Source organism: Urocitellus parryii, chromosome 7, assembly GCF_045843805.1.
Source record: "Urocitellus parryii isolate mUroPar1 chromosome 7, mUroPar1.hap1, whole genome shotgun sequence".
In the NCBI taxonomy this organism is placed as follows: Eukaryota; Metazoa; Chordata; class Mammalia; order Rodentia; family Sciuridae; genus Urocitellus; species Urocitellus parryii.
In genome coordinates this window covers 77,959,095-77,978,317 of record NC_135537.1, presented here as the reverse complement: position 1 = coordinate 77,978,317, position 19,223 = coordinate 77,959,095, and positions in this window count along the sequence as shown.

The window sequence follows — 19,223 nt, the reverse complement described above, 5'->3', positions numbered from 1 at the left end:
GTTTCTATTTCTTTTCAACAAACCCTAGAGATTCAACTTTCCTTTTCCCAGAATAGCCACAACCTCAGACTCAGTACATTGAGATTTGTTTCCTTTCCAAAACCTCTCTCTGAAATTAGCCTTTGTTTATGAAACCACAGAGAGGCAGGTAAAATTTCCTAAATTCTTACTATGTGTGAGAGACATCGTTTTCCAATCACTGGAATTCGTATTGTTGGAAAAATCAGAGGCAAGAAATGAAATAGCTTATGGGGCTCTTTTACTTATGAAACAGTTAATGCAATGCCTTTGACCTTGTGTTGCTATTGATAGTAAGTTGGAATCAAATCAAGAAATAACACAAGGCTTTATTTTGTACAGCTGATTTCGCTCCTCTCTCTTTTTTTCAGTTTGACTCTCTTTGTTCCTCTGATGGTGAAGTGTGATATTCAGGATTAATCCTTTCAAGAAGTCTATAATCACCTTAGAGAAACCAAGTCTTTTTATCTTAGGTATGGTTTTGCTCAGGAAGAAATTTTTGTTTTAACCTGATGGTATTTCCCCTTCCATTTTTCTTTCATCCTTTACAAGAGACATATTTTTCCTTTGAAATCCCTTTATCTACCTCCAGGCTTAAGATTACAAACAAAATAAAATTTTGCACACACACACACATACATATAAATCATTGAGAACTATTATTTTTTTCTTATCCTTTAAAAACCTCTTTTGAAGTTTACCATGCAGCCGGGTAGGTAGAGGGAGAAGAGTGGGCAGTAATGGAACTAGATGTATACATGAGTGTGAGAGTGTCTGAAGTTGGGGGTAAAATGATGGAGAGTTATTTCAGTACTTAGGTAAGAAGCGAAGAACTTCTCCAACTATTCAGGCTAATCAACATTGTCCTTTGGGAAAGAATGTTTTATTTCATTTATTTTTAAATTTCTGTGACTCAATGATGTAAATGTATATGAATTCATAGAGAACAGGATGGCATATATGGCTTTTAAAAATATAAAATGCACCTTTAGTAATACCCTAAAATCCAAAATTTAGGTATACTATATAAAGTACTTCATTCTCTGGGGCTTTTCTTACGGATTTGTTATGAACTCTATCTCTGATCATCTTTCTGCAAATGAACTGCCTTAGGCCTTTGGTTCACATCCTTTCTGTCACATTCTTAGAAGTCCCTAGTTAATTTCATTTTAGTTCAGAAATTATAATTTATTCTTTTTGTGTGTGTGAAACTAAAGTTGACTGAAAAAGAGGATTTGTGAAGTATGGAAAAATGTTTGCTGTGATACAAAGTTAAACAAATTTGTTTTTTCACTTATAAATTCCAAGTTCAAAACAGAGTGTTCTTTTACATTATATAACTTGATAAATAATAAATTGAAGGAAACCTTAAGTATTTACCAAAAAGTGCAAGAGAGTTCAGGAAGTGCTAAGAGTAATTATAAATAATAAATCTAGAATCAAAGAGTAACAAATAAAAGTCCTTGAAATCATGATAAAAACAATCTAACACTGCTTTGGTACCTCTAATGAAAATGAAGAAGAATATTTTCATTCCATCATATTTTTTTCACAGTAGAGAATAGAAGGAAGTAAAAAAATTTCTCTTAGCCCAATGACTTTGTAATAGGGAGAAGACTGAGTAAAGACTCTTCTTTTAATGAAAGTTTTGAGTTTTGTCCTGTTTGTTGGCATAAATTGCCAGGAGATAACATGAAAAACAAAACAAGGAGAAATTTTTGAGATATTTTCATGATTCAAGGTTCTTTAGTGTGATAAAAATTATTCCTTGATCATTTGATAGCCCATATTGTCATCAAACAGTAGCAAAGTCCTTTAAGTGAGCCTCTCTTATTTTATTTCTTTAAAATCATAGGCAACAGTCCTGAATAGTTTGATTTGTTTATGCCAAGACACTTGCCACATACACTATTCAAATTCAATTTATAGAATCTACAATAACACAAGAATTTGGTCATTTCATTTCCTTTAAACACAGTATAAACCATGCTATGTTTTTATCAATAAGTGCATAAAAAATTGAAATGATTACTGGATACAGCATCATACTGCACATTTGTTGTGCGTCTTATTGTATTTAGTGAGTAATGGATGAGGGAAGCCATCTATGAGCCATGTGTGAACTGCGCGAAGTTTGAGCCCTTAGGCAGGGAAGCCTGATTTGGGGACCTCCCAATCAGAATGCTTGATGTGGCTCCCTATCCTAGCTCACTGCTCACATTCAAGCACAGCCTCAGAGATGGGAGTGACTGCTTACTCCCCCCGCATATTCTGTTTTTGAAGAAGGAAGCACCAAGATTCCTCCCACACTGAAACCTTATACCTACCAATGTCCTTTGAAATCTACCTCTGTAAATAAAGCAAGCACGGTCTCCCTGTTTGTTAGAAGGTGGTCTTTAAAGTATATTTCTGGTCTTTTATGTCTATTTTGTGTTTCTACTTTAAAAGCATTTATTTTGCAGCCAGCCCATTCATCAGGGGAACCCATTCCTTGGACCACTCAGGATGCGAGCTGTGAGATAGAATCCAAGGTAATTGTATAATATTGTGCAGGTATAAAAAGCCATGCAATATTGGCAATCAATGGAATACTTGTAATTCTCTAATACAGGTTTTCATATTGTGGAAAGATAGAATGGTAGACAGCATGTTTACCACTCTGCTGTTCTTGGTCACTTCATTAGTCCCATTCTCACTTATGGAGATAGTTGAATTAATGTCTACCTTGTTTACATCTGTTTTCTATCCATTGTGTCTGTTCTTTCTTTCCCCTGATTATTCACATTTTTTTTGTTCTACTTTGGTATTTTTTTTATAATTCTATATTATCTCCTATCTTAGTTTAGTAATTATAATTTTTCTCTTTTTAATTAATATACTATCTGCTTGCAAATTTTCAAAAGCATTTTAAACTAATCTAAGCCCACCTTTGACACATACGTATGGAATGCTGAAACTCTGATTTACATCCCTTTTCTTCAAGGACACTTCTTATAACATTTTTTGTATGGGAAGCCTCTTGGTAAAGAAATCCCTCAGATATCATTTATTTGAAAAAGTCTTTATTTCACCTTTACATTACAATTTTGCTGGATATTAAATTGTAGATCTATGTTGGTTGTTTTCCTTCACTCTCTGGTGATTTCTGATAAGTTCACCATGAATCTTTTTGTTGCTGTGTGTCCACCGCCTGCCCCAAACTACTTTCAAGAATTTTTTTTTTATTTTTTCAGCTTTAATGAACTATGTCTAGGCATAGAATTATGGACATTTACCTAGCTGATGTTCTCTGAGCCTTCTGCATCTATAGTTTGGTGTTCATCTTAATTTTAGAAAGTGCTTTGCCATTATTATCTTAAATATTTCCTTTGATTTGTTCTCTTTTCAATCCCTTTCTGCTTTTCAATTACATGTCTGTAATACGTTTGAGTTTGTGCCAAATTTCATGTATCTTCAGCTTGAATTTGTTAAATTATTTTCATTTTTGAATTTCTGTTTTTGCAGAGTCTATTGAACATTCACAAATTTCAGTAAGTCCTTCTGTGGCTGTGTTCATTGTATTGATGAGCCCATGAAAGACATTTCTTGCCAGACATGGTGGCACACACTAGTAATCTCAGCAATTTGGAAGACTAAGGCTCCTTAGGAGGATGGCAAATTTGAGTTCAGCCTTGGCAACTTAGTAAGAATCTGTTTCAAAAATGAAAAATAAAAATGTCTGGAGATATAACTCTGCGGTAAAATACTCCTTGGTTCGATTCATAGTACTGAGAAGAATAGAGGCATTTCTTATTTTTGTTAGAATGTTTTTTGTTTCTAACATTTTCTTTTGATTCTTTCTTAATGTTTTCCCCTCTCTGCTCCATTACCCATCTTTTTCTCATGTTGAGTGACTTTTTGTCATATTAACATGTTGACATGTTAATTATAATTTATAATTAATAATAGTTGATAGTTAGCTTATTAATTATAGTTTTTAACTACTTGTCTAATCAGTTCAAAACATTTAAAATCATTTCAAAACATACCTGAAACCAGTTCTGATGTCTTATTTTTCTTTTTAGACTGTATTTTTTTTCAGCATGACTTGTAATACATTTTTTAAAACCAGACATCAGCTCTTATCAAAAATAACTGAGGAAATGGTCTTTAGGGTGAGGATTTCTATGTATCTGGCTATGAGTTGGCTGTATTTCATGTTTGTTGAAGCCACAGGTTGCAGAAATTTCAAAGGCGCCTATGTGCTTAATTTTGTCTTCCCTGCTGTGTTTGGGTTTCTCTAAGAAGTCTTTTCTGGAGTCAAAACCATGTGCCATGTTGCTTTTTCACCTATAATTTCTTGCTATTATGTTGTAGTCTTTTAGTATGATATTAAGGGATTGGGGTAGTGGTTCTATAATTTTACTATTAAATCTCAGTCTTTTAATGATGTGTGTTTGTAGTCTGTTACATTCTCAAATGTGCTTCTTTTGTTCCTCCACTCAGACTGAGAGACAAGAGGAGTCTAAGTCAGAGACACATCTGATTTTATGGAACAGGACTCATAAAATCTTGGTCCCTGAGAAGAAGCACTTCATGGTGAAGAGTTGGCTCAAGATGTACCAACAAAGTTTATGCTTCCCACCTTTTCCAGAGCCATAACAGGGGTCTTCACAGCTCTTCATCTTGAGGACCCAGTGAGTTTCCAGAAGGCAGAAAACACACAATATAGAAGGCCACGAAGACTAGAGTACCTTAGAATCTCACGCTCAAGCAAGTTCACACAGCAATTAATCCAAATTGCATTTAGGAAATCTTTTACTGACAAAATCTTAGCGAAAGAAATGAACTTCAAAGCAAGTAAAGAAGATAAGAAAGTAAAATTGCTATCATGTTGGAATTACATGACATTCTCATGAGTTGGAAACGACTCTGTCTTACAAAATTTGTGACGTATGATTATATATGTTTATCTCAACAGTCAAGGATAAAATTGCGTCAAGATAATTAAAATTATATTGTCATGTTTTGTTTCCCTTTTTATCCGAGAGTTAATTAATTAAATATCAAGTGAAGAACAGTAAGCCTAAAATAGTGAAGATAAGCCCAGGAAAACATTTGAAGATGACAAAGTTGCTTTTGTCCCCATTATCTCAAGCTTCACTTTGGCAGGAACCTGGCAAGACAATGGAGGGAATCACTCCCCTGTTCTATTCTCCCTTTCTGCCTGAATGAACCTGAAGCCTATACCCTTTTCGTCAGAGTAAACTGTCCTGGTCAATGTCAATCGTGATTTTCATTTAAAAACCTGAATATATGAGACCTCGGAAATATGTGAGAAAATAAGTTCTTCTGTTTTAAGAAATTAGACATTTCAGAGCTAAGATCAGATCTCTCAGCTTTCCCAATTTTCAACTTTTAATCTTACCTCAAAAAAAGTCATTTCATTTCACTTGATCTTTTTAGCTGTCTGTCTCTGGCTTGTTAGAAATAATGTATAAAGCTTATTCCATCTGAGGCATATTAGGCTTCATACATAAAATAACATATTCCTTCCTGCTTGTAATAACGTACTCATTGATGTCCCTAAATGTTTTGCTTTGACTGACTGCACTAGCATGATGAGTTAATATAGTAAGGCTTTGAAGAAAAAAAATACAGCATTTATCAAATTCAATTAGAGTCCAAAGCTATCAGTCTTTTCATTTTGTATCTGTAGTTTCAATTGCAAAGTAGGCTCTTGCTATTTATTTTAATTAGATGTGTATAATGTGTTATTTATCAGTTAGTTTCACTTTGAAATCCTTCTTTTTAAAATAAATATATGTATGAATGAGAAATTCACATACATATATGTGTATAAATTATATACTTATATTAAAGCTCTTATATATACATTTGTGTATATTGGTATAGATATATACATGTTATATATACATATATATCTATATTTGTATGCATATTCATATATATGTGCATATATATAAAAAGATATAATTCTTTTTGCTTATGTAAAATATATTTCTTTCATATTAGTTAAGTTTATAAAACACTATAAAGTATAAAATGTGAATACATAAATTTGACATTTATCCCTATATGTAATTATCCTCGAACCCATTTTACCTGGCTCCTTTTGTGTTCCATTATGATTAAAAACAATATTTTCCATAAGAAATATACTCACACCAATCTAACAATTCATTTTATGAATACTAAAGATTTTGGTGGAGGATTGGATTATGACCATTAACAACTTCACAGAATTTCTGTTAAAATATTCTATTATTCATATTATTATTTTTTTCTTTTTTTTCTTTTTTTTATTGATTGTTCAAAACATTACAGAGCTTATGATAAATCATCTTTCATACATTTGACTTTATTGGGTTTTGAACTCCCATTTCTACCCCAAATACAGATAGCAGAATCACATCTGTTACATACTCACATTTTTACATAATGGCATATTAGTGACTGTTGTATTCTGCTACCTTTCCTATCCCCTACTATCACCCCTCCCCTCCCCTCCCATCTTCCCTCTCTGCCTCCTCTGCTGTTGTTCAATTCTCTCACTTTTTCCCCCTCCCCCTTGCCCCTCATAACCTCTTATAATTTTGTGTATTATTCATATTATTTTTTGAGTGACTGAAGAAGTACTAAAAACTTCAGATGTTTTAACATTGTCTTTTGACACTCAGTGACAAAAACTCAACAAACAAGGCAAAATAAAGCCTTAATTCTTATTTATTTCCTAGTGAATCTATCTATCCACCCTAAAATCAATTTTGACCCCTATATTATGCAGAATACTTCTTTTCATATGTATATATTTTACTCCCAAACTCCCATGATATTCACAAATAGTTTCTTAGAGAAGATAAAAGTTTTATGTAGCAAAAACAGTTTAAACCATATGTCATGCAACACTATAGAAGCAGGCATCATTTAATTTATTTCATCAAGATTTATGCAAAAATTTACTTTCAGCATTGGAATTAGAAAATAATAACATTACCAAAGTCGTCATGTGCAGGGTAACATCCAGAAAAAAATATTGAACAAGTGCATACTTCTTGCTCTCCTGATTTATTTATGGTCCTATTATTGTTAGTGGTTTTGTGCTTGCTATTTCTTTATAAAGCTGATTCCATGGACTGTTTTAACTATATACACTCGAGAAAATGGATACACAATCTTTTGCAATAAATGTTTCAATAACTTCTTGCAAGATTTAGAAATCTTCATAATTGAAACTTACATGTCTAGTAAATGGAATTTCCCTGATTCTATAAATAAGCACATTTGCCCTTGTGCTATCTACAAAAATAGGTTTAGAAATGCTGAGAGCCATCTCTTCTAAACTAGTTCTCTGTGTCTGAAATTAGCTAATAGAGCACATGTCACCTCTTTTAGGCTCTCTGAAGTAACCCTAATTGTTTCACCTTCTCCTTCAGTTTTACCAAAATCATACACTCATTTTTCATTTCCTTAATTTATAAATCACTCTCATTCTTCCCTTTCAGATCATTTCTTCCAATTCTACGTTTAAAGTTGTAATAGTGTAGCCAGTAAAACTACCAGGATAACAGTCAGAATTGGAAATGGTAGGTGGAAGGATGGAGGAATCTAGGGCACAAAACCCTGCCCCTTGCTGTATAATCTTCTCTGTGCCACTGAGTTCTTTGTTAGTCTAGAGTTGAGTTATTCTGCTTCAAATGTTTTAGAGGGATGTATGCCACAAAACCTTAAAAGTGGGATGATAAATATAAGGTAATACTCATTAAACTGTATGACAATCTTAGACTCATCTAGCTACAGTAAATAATGGGAAATTATTATAGAACATATATACACTCTAGATTTTCCAATTGCAGTTTTCAGCAAGCAAAAGCATAACTGTATAACTTTACAGCTGCTTCTAGCAGGAAAACTTATCTATATTGTTTTCAAGTTGTCATGCTAATTAGAGAATATGCTACTTGACTGAGCACAAGAAACAAGCATACCTCTTGTATTGTTTATAGTACCTTTCCTAATCTGTGATGTGAATTAAAAATTAGTTTTGAATGTGTGTTTAACAGAAACAGGCTTAACATGACTGAATGTCTTTTTATTTCATCCATACCATTTGTCTTCTAAACTTTCATACACACTTATGTCTATGAATAAATAAAAATAAATTAAAAGCCTATAAATAAATATCTATAAATAAATCTGTGTTAATTTTCCACATAGTAACCAAAATACATCACAAGAACAACTTAGAGGAGAGAAGTGATTTGGGGCTCAATTTCAGTTGCTTAGTCTATAGATAAGTAAGTCTCTTGATTTGGGCTCCAAGTGAGGAGGCAGGATGTCATGGTGGAAGGGCTTTGTGAAGGAAAGAAACTTTCCTTATGATGGTTATAAAGCAGAGGGGGAAACAGGAAAGGGACCTCAAGTTAAGATGAGGTCCAAGGTATGCCACCAGTGACCCACCGCCTCCTTCCATGTCCCACCTACCTATAGTTACCCCCCAGGCAGTCCAATCAAACTAGGAAGGACTGGTTATGTTACAGCTCTCATAATCCAATCATTTCAACTCAATTCATACCTCTGCATTAACACAGGAACTTTTTGGAGACACTTCATACCCAAACCATAACAAAATCAACGTTTATGTATAAATTATATGTGAACACATGGATATGCGGTTATGTATGTGTGTGCATGTGTGTGTGTATGTGTGTGTGTGAATGTGCTTAAAAGTTAAATTCAGATTGATAAATTTTAAGTTAGAATAATCAATTTAAAAGGCTAATTAGTATTTTTAAAGAGAAACATTTCATTCTCTGACAAAATACAATTGTAACACTATTTTGTAGTCTATAGCTAAGGAAAACAACAAAAAGTGTTCCATGGGAAAATGATTCTCGGAGATTCTAATCTTGTTTAAAAAACACTGAAAAGTTAAAATGCTTTGAGTACATGATATATATATATATATATATATATATCTTTTTTTCATATATATGTGTGTGTGTGTGTGTGTGTATGCCTATATATCTGTATGTGTGTGTGTGCCAATATGTCTTGTAAAACTTAGGGCATTAGGCAACTTATTGAGACCCTGTCTCAAAAAAAATAAATAAATAAATTAAAAGTACTCTGGATGTGGATCAGTGGTTAAGCATCCCTGGGTTCAATTCTCAGTACGAAAAAAACCAGAGTTATATATTAATTCATTTAAACGTAAGTATTAAGCCTATGATATCATGGAAATAAGTTAAATATTTTTTTAAAAAATTTAATTTTATAATTTAACAAACTTTTTAGTAATAAAATATTTAAATAAAGTATCTTTAAAGAACGATGATTATTCTCATAAAAAGCATCAAGATGAGTAATGACATTGTTTCACGATAACATAACTCTTACATAACATGATTTTATAAATTCTTATTGAATAGGATAAATGTGTGATTCATCAATATATTGCTATACATAAATAATGTGTAAGCATATAAAAACTTGATATGGAATATAATGTAGAGTACAAATGAATAAATCCTTAATGTGTAGCATTTTGGTTTCTTCATTCAAACTCATGATGTGTTGTTTTGGTTGATGTTAGGAAGCCCTGGCATTATACATATGCATTTTAGTTGTGTCTTCAAAAATGTATGTATATTCTTCACCAATCCTATCCTGAAATTCAATAAAGAATTGGCTCTTGGTAGCAGTCTGGAATGTAAAATATCAGTAAACGTTTTGCCCATTAAACTAAAACACAACATTCTAAATTTCTACTTGAATAAATCTGTGATCCATGCATGATTTTTTTAAATTTTAAACTGATGCATAAAAATAGCACATATTTAGGGACACCTTATTATGTTTGGATGCTTGTATACGTTATGTAAACCTATCCAAATCTTCAAACATTCATCATTTCTGTATGGTGAAAACACTGAAAATCATTTAGTTTTTAAATAATTAATATATCATCATTATCTATAGTCACTCCACTGTGCAATGGAATACCAGAACTTCTTATTCTTTTCTATTGATAACTTAGTATTCATTTATCAGCCTCTCTCCATCCCTCCCATTCATGATTTTATACCACCATGCATGGATCATTTGGAAACTGTCAATTCATTAAATAAAACAAATCTTCCAAATAATGATAAGAGTTCTTAATAATACATTTTTTAAAGTCATTTTCATTTTGTTATTTGCAACTTATCAAACAGTCTTTCATATGAGAAGCTGCCTGTTTCAGAGTGGCACACACAGTTTTCAAAAATTTTAGCTGTCACTAGAGTGTCATATTTGGCAAACAAACAAACAAAAATCAATCTAATAAACAAAGCTAATTATGCCTTTCCTTGAAAGGACAAGCTAATTTTTAATGTTTTTCATGGAAATGGCTTCCAAGTACTTACATAATGTTAGTTTGCTGGTCATTCTTTTCATTGAAAAATGATGACTGGTTATGAAAGAAATTAATTCAGGTCACAACTGAAACCATCTCCAGACTGCTTTCCCTCTAGAGAGCCAACTGTCATGCTGCAGGTTGCAGAAGTGCTTGTACACGTTTCTCATGCTATCTCTCTGAACATTAAAAATATGTATATGTCAGGTTTGAGATTTAAGAAAAATTAACAATTTTGATGAATCATCAAGGTTATGTTCAGATGGAAATAGCTTTATTTTTTTCTTTCCATAAGGGGGTTGGCAAGGAGGGGTTCAGTGGCTGCTATTACAGCTCTGTGTCTCTGCCTTAATCCATATTAATGAGTAGGTGGCTTCAGCTGCCATTGCTCATGGACCATTAGTTTACTTGAAAGCACAATGGTAAAAACAGGCTGCACTCTATTATTATCATGGAAAATAAGTTTTCATTTAAAGATCCTCTGAATATGTCTGGGGGCCCCTGGGGTTTATAACCTAAACTTTGAGAACTACTCCCTCAAAGGGAAGAATTGAAAAGAATTTTAAAATACAGAGAAAATACACTGGAGAAGAGAGGAGAAATGTATATATCCAAACATAATCAGAAGGAAAAATTTATAAACAAGGCTCCCAAAGCCAGCAAGGGGGAATGTGGAAAGTAATCCCATTTACCCTTGTTCCATAATTGCTGGATTTTGACTGCTCCTAGGCCAAATGTGCCCATCACAAGAAAGAAGAAAATATTACTCAACTTTAATGAGAAGTTGTTTTTTCCAAAGATGTTGACATTTTTTCAAAGAATCCTTATAAAATATTTTGAAATATAGTACAGCTTTCAACCTGCATTTTATAAGAGCTTTTCACAGAAGTATTACAAATTCCTAGAATTTTTAAGCAAGAGAGGATTTTAGAATCAACTGCGTTATACTTCTACACAGGTCATTTTATAAATGGTAAAATTAAAGTTCAATGATGTTCTCACTTGAAAATTCTGTAGCATGTCAAAGGCTGAGGCAAATTAAATTGTTTTCAGTTTTTGAATTTTGCACCTCTATTTTTGCCATCCCACTCTATCAATTAGTTATACTATCACTTGATTATGATGGAAAACTCAATCAACTCATTTAAGCAGAGTGTTGTTTTTCTTAAGCAATAAGGCAGTTAGTGAAGTTCTTTCAGGGGCTCAATTATATCACTTTGACATCTCTGTGGTCTTATTGACTTTTCCCTCTTGGTTACAGGATGACTGATACAAGTGAGCCATTATGTAAATTTGATAGACAGGATTAATGAAGAAAGCAGGAGGGAAAACACTGAAGCACTGCTTATATTTTATTCAATAATTTTGCCTGAGAGGGAGCATACTGTATCTTCTAGCCTCCGAATTAGAGTCAGGCCAGGAAGCTGGGGCTGATTTGGTTCAGGCTTGGTCAACCTACAGTGTGTCTCTCTCCGATGCATCAGCTTTTTTACTGCAATGGTCCCATTACTCTCAGGGACCACTTTTCCAAACCATAAGTGTACTTGATAGTCCGAGGGTATTTTTTCCTTAAAGATAAAATGTAATTGTTTCAGTGACCCACATCCAAGCCAATAATGACATGAAACCCATTTCCAAAGGGGTTAAAATTAACCTGTCTTCAACCAACACTTTTCAAGGAACTCCTCTGGGTTTTAAAGGAATGATATTTCCTCTGCTTTGAGCCTATTATGAGGTTCCTTGATGTGATTAGAGTCTTTGGACCTTAAATGTCTCCCTAAGACTCATTGGTTGAAGGCTTGGTCTCCTGCTAGTGGGGTTAATGAGAGGTGGTGGAACCATTAGGAGATGAGGTCTAGGAGAAGGGAGTTAGGTCCTTGAAGGGAATAATGGGACCCTGAACCCTTTCTCTTTGCTTCCCAAACAACGTGAGGAGGGCATGTTTCCTTAATATCAAGATCCTCACCATGATGTTGTTCATCACCACGACCCCTAAACAATAGAACCAAGTGGCCAAACACTGAAACCTGTGAAACTGTGATCAAAAATTAAATGATTCCTCCTAAATGTCGATTGTCTCATGTGTTTTTTCACAGTGACAGAAAGCTGACAGACATAGAGGTTATGTCTGTTTTGTACATTTCTAGGCACTATGTCAATCTTAGATTTGCCATGACCTGAGACTAAAATTAAATTCAGAACAGGGTAGAACCAGGTTAATAATGTAAAAAAATTGTGCTAGAACATTCTAAATCCCTGACTCTTCTTAGTCTAACACCTCTGTTTTATAATTTAATTAGTTAGGATATCTTTTTCTGTTTTAAGCCAATTTGTACTTTCTATCAACTGAAGCTTAACTTGAACCTATCTGGTTCATAGGCTAGCACAACTAAGAAAAAAAAATAATGTAAATAATTAAAGTTTCTATTCAAAATAAAAATGCTTTCTGAGCATCTACTATACAAAACATTGTCAAGATGGTTCAGGAAATCATCCCAAGACACCAACATTTCTTTTAAAATTTCAGTTTAGTATTAGATAAAAGTATAATTTTATCATTGACAAAACTGCGCACTAGAAGAGTCACAACACTGATTTTAAAATACATAAAGTTAAGAAGCAATGAAAGTTCTAAGTGAAAGAAAACTGGCCCAGGACTGATCACACAGGCATACTCCAAGGATAAAGGCATAAACAGATTTACTGTCAGACCCCTGACAGGCTGTTCCATGCAAAGAGAGTGAGAAAGAGCAGCAACAAGCAAGGGAGAGCAGCAGGAGAGGGAGAGCAGCAGGAGGGAGAGCAGCAGGAGGGAGAGCAGCAGCAGCTCCCCTTGAGCATTACCTTTTATAGGCCAGAATCATGTCCATCTGTTAGGGGCGGGTGTAGCCCTTGTGACTGGCATAGCAAGCATCACCTAATTTTGTGGAAGTCAAGTTACTGTTTGTGGGTACAGAGAAGAGCAACTCTTTATCTCTGGAGGAGAGTACAGAGACCAGCAAGTTTCTATTTCTTGAGAATAATAACAGTATTCATAAAGTGGAGGTGGGGAAAGGCAGATGGCTATAGTTATGTCAACACTAAGATTTTATATAAGAATTATATATTCATTTAACATGTGGGAAACAATGAAATTTAATAAGTGGGTAGAATTTTATGGAGAATAGTTTGAGGAAAGATGCATATTCTAGGTAGATAAAATAATAGGTGAAGAAAGATATGACAATACATAACAGCATATCTGTGGAGTAGACACTATTCAGGTTTTCAGAAATGTAGTACACATGAGAAATTAAAGTATAAATTTATAGCTAGAAAGTTAAACTCAAGTCATATTGTGGAGGACATTGAATGCTAACCTCAGGAACACAAAGAACATTTAATAGATGATAAGGCAGTCTTGGGAATTTTTAAATAAAGGAGTGATATTATCAGCCTTGATTCTAAAATGTCATTCTGACATTATTGTGTAGGATAGGATGGAGACAATGAACTCAGAAGATTATCGCAGCATTTCAGGGGAAATCAAAGTGATTCTAGGGAACCAGGTAGGTTTCTGATCCAATATGCTGTCAACATTCCATGCAGCCACAAAAATAGCACTCAAAGAAGTGGGCTGCCAAGATGCCAGCATACACACCTCTCACAGAACCCATGGTTTAGGACTTTTTGCCCTGTGAGATATAATAAAACTTACTTTGATTAATGAAGAAAAGGTTGATTGGATGGACATCTGCATATTTCATAGTATCAGATGAATTGCTCAAAACAAAGGCTCAGCAATGACAAGAATCTGGACAGCTGTGAAATAGCAAGTAGCAATGTTGTCTGTATCATGTTCAGTCCTCTGAACAAACCACCTATTTGTTTCATTCTAATCCTTCTTCTCTTGAGATTCAAATTCTTTTGCCATGTAGAAGCTTTAGTTTGATATATAAACCCAATTGTCTATTTTTGGTTTTTTTTTTTTTTTTTTTTTTTTTTTGCCTCTACATTTGTGGTCTTACCCATAGTCCTGTCAGAGAATTGGCAGTAAGTTAATGTGGAGGAATGAATTCCTCCAAAAAGTTTTTATCAAACCAGGATGGGAGAGGGGATGAAGGAGAAGCATTGTGGCCAGATGAAAACACTATTTTTAATTCATGCCTTTCTGAAGAAAGTAAACTATTAGAAGGATACATTTATTTTTACCCCATATATTACCAGATTTTATTATGTCCTAATACAAAGTAATGTACAGTAAAACAGATATGAAAATATCACCTGATATGATCTTTGTGATAAAAAGATAAAAAGCAGTCAAAGAAAGGATATAAAAATAAAAAGCAGACAAAGAAAATGATTTAATGTGAATTTTGAATTTTCCAAGGACAAGACATAGTTGTTCCAAAGGAAAATCCAATTCTTTTTATTTTTTTGTTATTTCTCTTCTCATGTTTAAAATAGTATGCTTTAAATATGAACTTATATTCTAACATAAATCACCATGTCATCCCTCCTTTTTCAAAAACAGCATTACTTAGCAGAGTTTTTAGAATCATGTAGATCTAGTTATTTCTGGAATAATCATAGACTGAAGAAGAACCATGAATAAATATATATATATATATATATATATATATATATATATATATATAAATATATATTGGAAAGTTTTATGAAAACATCCACAGCATTTTAAAGATGTAGGATTGGAAGGCACTTCAGAGTTTCAATTTCACTTCAGCAAAAATATATTTATGTAACACATGATATTGTATCTACTTGTATTGCAGAGAACATAAAAAAATAAATAAATAAAACATTCCAGTAGTTATTGACCTGGGTGTTTATCCTGGGTTCCATCAAGTTCCTGACATTCAATTACTTATGCAATTTGGGGTGTATACAGTGCAAAGAATATTAACAATTTATGGCTTCCATAAAGCATGACTTTCAATTAAATAATTAAAAAATGTCAAGCCACTATGTAATTTTAATGAGTTGAATTTTATCCCACTTTCTCCCAATAAAAGCTGTGCTGGAGTGTCAACAGACTAAGATCTCAAAATGACATCTTATTTGGACATAGGACCATTACAGAGATAATCAAATTAAGATGAGGTCATCATGATGTACCTTAAACTGAAATGACTGAGTCTTTATGAAAGGAGAAGATACAGACTCAGAGACAGATATGCACAAAAGCAAAGAGGATATGAAAACACACAGGAAGAGAATCACATGAAAATAGTGATGAACATATAAACCAACAAAACCAAAGACTGCTAGTAAAATGCCAGCAAAAAAAAAAAAAAAACAGCAAAAAAGCCCTTTTCATGTGTTGATGTTAAACTTCTCCCTCTAGACTGCAAAGCAATAATTTCTGTTTTTTAAGCCACTCGGTTTGTTGATATTTTACATTAACACAGTGTATTTGAAAATCTCCTGTTTCTATGTGCTGTCCATTACATCACAAGAGAGAAATGAATAGATCCAATTTATCCTATAGTTGTATTCTGTCTTTAATTAATGATTATTTTTCACTTTGCCACCCTTTATCATGTTTGTTCTCTTTTTGCTGTAGCAAGAAGCAACTCTAGAATATGAGTGTTTTGTAACACTTTTATTTTCTTGCAATCCTTCAAGTTAGAATCAGCTAAACTTTGCAGGGCTCAGCTGAGCTCAGCTGTCCTCATTTTCAGATTTGCACATTTTTCTGAATCCATGATAAGGTTAGGGAGGGTAGGAAGGGTGCATGGGGCTAGGAAAAATGGTGGAATGAGATGGACATCATTACCCTAGGTACATGTATGACTGCACATGTGGTGTGATGCTACATCGTACAGAGAAATTCAAAGTTGGCTGCAATTGTGTACAATGAATCAAAATGCATTCTGCTGTCCTATATACCTAATTAACATAAATAAGTTAATAAAAAAGTAAAGTAGAAAATGCTCCCTGAGATATGCTCCTCTTATTCCACATAGAAAAAAAAAAACAGGGATTAAAACATTTATGACCTTTTAGGACACTTTGTTCAGAGGTGGAATTTTTATCCACATTAAAGATTATGAAAAAATATCAAAGTTCATGGGATGAAGAATTATACATTGCTTACTTATAGGTGTTGTGAAGGCTCAGGCCAATCAATACTTCTATTACAGAGATAAAAATTATTGGAAATTGTATTTCCATTCATCTTGTTGATCATGGATATATATTTCCCTTGGATAAACAAAATATACTCAAACCTCTCACCAAATAAATCCAAGGAACTTTGGATATCAGACACAAAGGCAAAAAAGCACTCCATCTATATCATGTCCACATCAGACTCCTCTTGGTCCTGATGATGGAATGTATCTTATTTCCCTCCCATGTCCCAGTGTAGTGGGCCACAATCAACACGCTGAACACTCTCACTCAAAAGGGCAAGAACAGAAAGAAGGCAAGTGCTGCTTTTGATGCACCCCTACTCAAGATGACCCCTGAGAAAATGTACTAAGGTTTTGGTTATTTATAGATAGAAAATTCATTTTGGTCAAATATGGTTTTACTCCTGGAAACTAATGATGTCCAATCCACTATGCTACCACACACACTTGTTCTTCCCTTGTAAGGTCCTGTTTTTTATTTATTTTTTTCTTTCTTTCTCTATTTTCTTCTTATCTGCATCTAAAAAATGTTGTAGAGAGAGGCCAAACATCATGATATTATTTATCAGTCACCAAAGGTCATCATATCTTTCAGAACTGTCCACATTTTGTTTTGAGTGTTTGTTTCAGAGTGTGTGTGTGTGTGTGTGTGTGTGTGTGTGTGTGTGTGATTTCTGCAGCTGCAGAGGAGGTTTTGAAATGGGGCTGTGTGAGTCCTCCATGTAAAAATAGCTTTTGTGTATTGATTTAAATTCAACCATCTTGCTGAATTTTTTTAATGTAACTACCTTGTCTGTAGATTAATTTTTAACATACCCAGTGAAAGTATCTGCAAATGATGATCAGACTTGTTTTATTTTTTTGGAGTTTTTGTTTTGCTTTGTTTTTTGCTGGTTTATCAGTCATAAATAGAGAGGCAACCATTCAAAACAAAATGAGTGGAACCTTTTTTGCAGTGCTCTTTTCATGACGTGGTATAAAAATACTGGGTTAATATAAACAATAGGGTTTTTTCCTAATTTAATTTTTTTATAAAAATCAACATTTCTCTCACTACTAAATACAAAGCACCTACATTCAAGGGATAAGATTTTCTATATTTTTGCATGTCTTCTTAAAATTAAAGGCATATTTTATTCTTAACTTGCTAAATATTTAATTTACTAACATATAGATATTGAATATTATCCAGTGTTTTAACTGCATCTATTGAGATTAAAACATAATTTTTGTCTTTTAAAATTTTTTATTAGTTCATTATAGTTATACATAATGCTGGGATTCATTTTGATCTAATTATACAGGTATGGAATGTAATTTTCTTTAATTTAATATTTAATCCCCTGTACTTTCTCTTCCCTTGTGACAGTTTCTCTATTGATCTTTCTTTTATATATATATATATATATATATATATATATATATATATATATATATATATCGTGTGTGACGATTTGTTAAGAGATGCTATGATGTATGTGAAGTCCCTGCCTTCCCCAAAGAGTGTATAAAACTGCTGCAAACCCTGGACTCGGGGCCTCTCAGTGTCACCAGTTGCTGTGTGTGCATGGTGGACCGAGCTAGCTCACAATAAACACCTCTTTGCTGCTTACATTGATCTTGGTTTCTGGTGGTATATATAAATTAGTGCATTACAGATATACATAATTGGGAAATGACCGTGGCCCATTAATATAAGTACAGTGGAAACTTTGGTCAGATTCATTTTCAGTTCCTCCCTTTTTCCAATCTCTCTTCCCTCCTTCTCAATCCCCTACCTCTACTCCACTGATCTCTCTTCTATTTATGAGATCCCATCCCTTTTTTTCTCTTTTTCTTGTGATCTAGCTTTCACATATGAGAGAAAACCTTCCACCATTGACATCCTGAGTCTGATTTATTTCACTTAGCATGATGTTCTCCAGTTCCATCCATTTACCATAAAATGACATAACTGTATCTTCCTTAAGGCTGAGTGAACTCCATTGTGTGTATATGTCATAGTTTATTTACCCATCGATCTGTCAATGGGGACCTAAGCTGGTTGCACAGCTTGAAAGTTGTGCATTGTGCTGTTATGAACACTGATGGGGCTGCATTCCTATAGTAGGCAGATTTTAGTGCTTTGGGATAGGACCAAAGAGTAAGATAACTGTGTCATATGGTGGTTTCTTTTTTAGCATTTTGTAGAATCTCCAATGCTGCTTTCAAGAGTGGTTATACTAATTTATAGTCTTATCAACAATGTATGAACTTACCTTTTTCCCCACATTCACACCAACATTTATTATTATTTGTATCTTAATGACTGCCATTCAGACTCAAGACAAAATAAACATGTAGTTTTGATTTGCATTTTGCTCATTGCAAGAGATGCAGAACATCTTTTTTTCCTTTATTTATTGGTCATTGGTATTTCTTTTTAGAGAAGTGTCTATTTAGTTATTTTGCCCATTTATTACTGGTTTCTTTATTTCTCAACTTTAAGGTTTTTTTGAGTTCTTTATATATATTTAATATTAATCCCTTACCTGAGAAGCTGGTAGCAAAAACCTTCTTCCATTCTGTAGGCTCTGTCTGCAGGCTTTTAATTGTTACCTTTGATGTGCAGAAGCTTTTTAATTTGATACTATCCCACATATTAATTCTTTATATTTTTTTTTCATTTT